Consider the following 4,513-nt stretch of genomic DNA (forward strand, 5'->3'; position numbering starts at 1 on the left):
ATCTGTTGAATGAATGAATGAATAAATGATTGCAAAAGTGGAGACAGGTCCTGGAGTCAGGACTTTCTGGGCATAGAGAAAGGCCATGAAACTTCGCCGAAAAAATACTTGAGATCACATCTTGTTCATCTGAAGCAGGCCTTTTGGCCTTGACCCCCTCCTGTTTAATGAAATTTCTGTTTAACAAAAGCCCTAAAGAGTAAGAACAAACATTTAAAGCATGATCATAAGCTTAGTGAACTGTCTGATATGGTAGGACTGTATGTATAAACATGGTTGACTCTCAATGATCCATTCCAGTGAATAGCTAATAGAAAATAGTCCAATAGTTTACAATCTAATTAAAGTTTTTACGTGTGGCTTTGGATTGTATTTCTGAATCTGCATCAGACACAGGCAGCACCGATGGTATGGGTCTCACATACTTTGAGCTTGTGCATCTAGTGCCGCCGTCTCAGTTGCCACTGCAAACTACGTGCAGAAAAAATGGTGCACTGTGTTTGGGAGAAAAGTAGAATGGCTTTTCAGTTGTACTTACTGGGGTGCAAACCCCAGTTCTTTTGCTTGCTAACTCTATTTTCATATTACCTAAGCCAGTCTGTTTTTTCATCAATACCTACACCTCCCAGGACTGTTGCAAAACAGTCAAACTTTCAGAAAAAAATTAATCTGAACCACCCCCTCACACAGGTGCAAAACAAGTGTAGACCAGGGTTGGACTCCTCACATACTTTCTGTTTCACATCTGGGGAAAGAAAGACTTCTCGCTGTGTTCCATTTTCTTCTTTTTTCTGTCTTAAAGTACCTTGTTGTCCAGGCTCAGTGGGGTAAAGTCAAGAAGGTCTTTGCTTTACAAAGCATGCCTGGTTGTGAAAGTTCCTGATTCTGCTGCTACACATCTGAAAGAAATCCACTCTCCTGAGCGATATACTATGGAACGCTGACTGTGGGCTCTCCCTGGGCTCCACTGGCCTCACTAATGCGGCCAATGACAGGGACTTTCTTCACAATGGTGCATACATCGGGCAGGTGCTCATGCTGCCTGGGATGAAAGTTTCAAGGTTGCAAAGTGGAGACATCCTGAGATCCACGGCAGAAGCAGTTGTGTTGCCAGTGAGTAGCTGGGACCCCAGAGTTCCCACCTCCCTTTCCTGTCACAAAGTTTATATCTCGAGGGAAAACAGCTGTCCATTCTCAGGCCAACTGGGAATGATGCCAGATGTTTATTCCAGATGCCAAAAGGCAGATGCACACCCACTCTTCTCTCCCACTCCCTAAGCCTGAAGTCTCAAATTTTGTTGAATTTATTAATAGCCTTAGGGACTTGCTAAAAAACATTTTCTCCAGGCTCTCTCTCCAGAGGCTCGGACTCATTTCTTTTAGGTTAGCCAAGAAATCTGCATGTTAAATAGCAATACCCCACCCCACCTCGCCTCTCCCTAGAGAGTTCCAGCGTAACTGGTCTGAGAATCATATTTGGAGTGATAATTGCTACCGTGGAGGCAAGAGTGGGCTGGTAAATACCTAACAAGTAGCTTGCTGGGTAGAGGGAGTCTGGTTTGTAACTTGCCAATTTCTGTGGTATAAATATTTCTACTGCTGTCAATTCAAGCTACCAACGTGACATCATGATTGTGATGTCATGGTTGTGATGTGGGGAAAGGCGTACAATCAGTTCTTACATAGCCATAAGTAATTGGTGTCAGCACACCACTGGGTGGAAACTTCTAGATATCTTTGAATACTGGTTCCTGGGCTCTAGCATTGAGGGCCATTGTTCCCCTAGCTTTCCCCCAAATCCTTAGCTCTTTGGTTTGTTTCAGTGACTGGTTGCCAAAGAACTCAAAGGGTTCCAAACCAGAAAGAGAGGAAGAAGAAGGAGAATGAGCTGTGGGAAAGAAAGTGCGGTTGGTGTAGAATTGTGCCTTGACCTCTGGCTTTCAGCAGGGAAGGGCTTTTCAAACACCTGCTTCTGCCTTCAGTTGATAAATTTTCTATTCTAGTCAATTCACGTCAACCTGGTCCTGCTGACCTGGAGATGGATGAGTAGGCTGCGTGTGGGGACCTGAGGGGATGAAAGGTGACAGAAGAGGACCCTGGGGTGGTCCTAGGATTATCAGCAGAGTAAGCCTTCCCTTTTCTCTCCCTGCTCTATCCCCATGTTTGAAGGTTTTGGTGATTTCCTACCCTCCCCCCCCCCCCCCCCCCCCCCCCCCCCCCCCCGCCACAGGAGAACAGATGTGGAAAGATCTACAGTTCCCAGGCCTGAGGACACAGCCGCTCGCTGCTCCTGCCTGCAGAGTGGGGCCTGCACTCCAGACAGAACAGCCATGCAATCACTCACCACATAGCTGAGCCCAGTCAGGTGTGGGGTGCAAGCCTACTCTGCATTTCTGCCTCAAAGGATGTGCAAGCTAAACTGAACAAGAATGAAAAACAAGCACTGCCCTGCTCTGCCTTGCTCTAAGTCCCTCTGTAGGAATTCTGAGGCAATGTGGGAAAGGTTAAGCACTAAGAAACTCACAGAAACCAAGGCCATGGATGTTTGAACAACACAGTCTGTTGGCTGCTGCTTCTCTGATCCCATGCTGTGGGTTCTGCTAGAGTGAGACTTTGCCCACTGTGGCCCAGAACTGGAAGGAACCCCTGCTCAGAAATGGGGGCCCTCTGTGTCCATTGAGGTTTCACTGCTCATCTGATGTTGGGGAAGAAACAGTTACACAGGAAGGGGTGCAGGTGTTAGCATCTTGTCTGCCTTATTTATTCAACACTGCCCATCTGAGGAATTTCTGAGAGCTCCACAAGTGGAACAAACAAAAGTATAAAGATTACCCTAATCTCCTTTAAATAACCTGTCTCATATCTCATCCATCCACAAAAATAAGTTGCTGTCTAGCGATATGTTCTCTAGCTTATGCAATGAGTGGTAGCCATTACAATTTTGTACAAAGACCTGGTGCAAACATGTCTTAGCATGTAGCAGTCACTTATAAACACACAACTAACAGAATGGCACCCATTTCCCTAAGGCAGTGGTTCCCACAGGGAGGTCTGGGGGCCCCTGCTATCCCTGAGACCTTACCAGGGTGTCTGCAAGGCCCAAATTCTTCCCATAACAATACCAAGATGTTATTTGCCTTTTTCACCATGTTGACACTTCGGTAAAATTGCTGGTGCCAATCTATAACAACAGTCACAATACTCTTCACTGCAACAAATTTGTAGAGGAAAAAAAAAAGGTTTCAGTTCAGAATGCCCCAGATGAAGCAATCAAAATTATGAATTTCATAAACCTTGCCACAAGTACACTTTTTTGTTATTCTGTGTAACAGATTATAAAGGAGGCACCCAGCATGCCTGGTACATCCTACAGTGTGGCGTTGTCTTGAGGAAAAGCCCACGGGTGAGTGTTCAGCTGAGGGCTGCACTAGTCACTTTCATGGAATGCCATGTTAATTCCAGAGGACCAAATAGCTATGGTTGTTCAGACTTGGTCATTTGACAGACATTTTCTCAAAAGTGAATAAAAGTAGACTGTCACTTTGGGAAATATAATTAACATGATTCATTGCCAAAAAAAAAAGCTTTGAGCAAAAATTAGAATTTTTGAAAACTTGTATCTGCTGCAGAGAGCTTAATGTCTTTCCAACCCTTACCAAAGTCTCTGATGAGAGCAGTGGTGATATTTAAAAACATGAATTTTTAGGTTTCACCATGGAATATATCAAAATGGGAAGGTCTGCATAACTGAATGAAGCAATATTTTCCAAATGCCCCTTGCATAGTACTAAAAACAATCGTGCATGGGCAAAAGTACAAGCCAGGCTAAATGGATTTTAATGCACCTGAGTATTAAAAAGTTCACTGATATGGTTTCAGACTCCCCCCTGGAGCTAACCCTTAGTAAACTACCATTAGTTGAATTTTGGTATCATGTCAGAGAATAGCCACAATTATCTGAAAAGGCCATTAAAATATCCCTCCCTCTTCCAGCAACGTATCTATGGGAGTCTGGGTTTCCTTCACATACTTCAACCAAAACAACATTATCACAGCTGATTGAATGCAGAAGGAGATATGAGAATCCAGCTGTCTTCTATTAAGTGAGACATTAAAGAGATTTGCAAAAATGTAAAACACTGTCACTCTTCTGTATTAGTTTTAGAAACACAGTTATTTTTGCAATAAAATATGCTACTTTAAACTTTAAATGAACTAATAAACTTTAATAAACTAGTAAATATTTATTTGTTCATTTAAATGAATTTGAAAAGAACAAATATTAAATATCTTTCAGCTTTAATTTCTAATATTATATGGCAGATTATTTATCTATTGCTGCATAGCAAAATACCCCAAGACCTAGTGGCTTGACACAACAATATTCATTTGTCCTCTCCCACCGATGCTGGGCCCCAGAAATTCAAGAGTGGCTTGATTGAGCCATCCTAGGTCAGGGTCTCTCAGGAGGCTGGAGCCATTTGAAGACTGAGCGGGGACTAGAGGATCTGCC

The 4,513-nt window shown here is 43.4% G+C and overlaps 1 long non-coding RNA gene across 1 annotated transcript; it reads left to right on the forward strand.

The window, feature by feature from the left end:
• Positions 1-694: 694 nt before the first annotated feature.
• LOC141421543 (uncharacterized) lies at positions 695-4,220 on the forward strand. Its single transcript, XR_012446123.1, has 3 exons — positions 695-1,113; positions 2,004-2,124; positions 2,231-4,220. It is a non-coding gene; the product is annotated as an uncharacterized lncRNA (long non-coding RNA).
• The last annotated feature ends 293 nt before the right edge of the window (positions 4,221-4,513 follow it).

This window comes from Castor canadensis, chromosome 3 (assembly GCF_047511655.1).
Source record: "Castor canadensis chromosome 3, mCasCan1.hap1v2, whole genome shotgun sequence".
Lineage (NCBI taxonomy): Eukaryota > Metazoa > Chordata > Mammalia > Rodentia > Castoridae > Castor > Castor canadensis.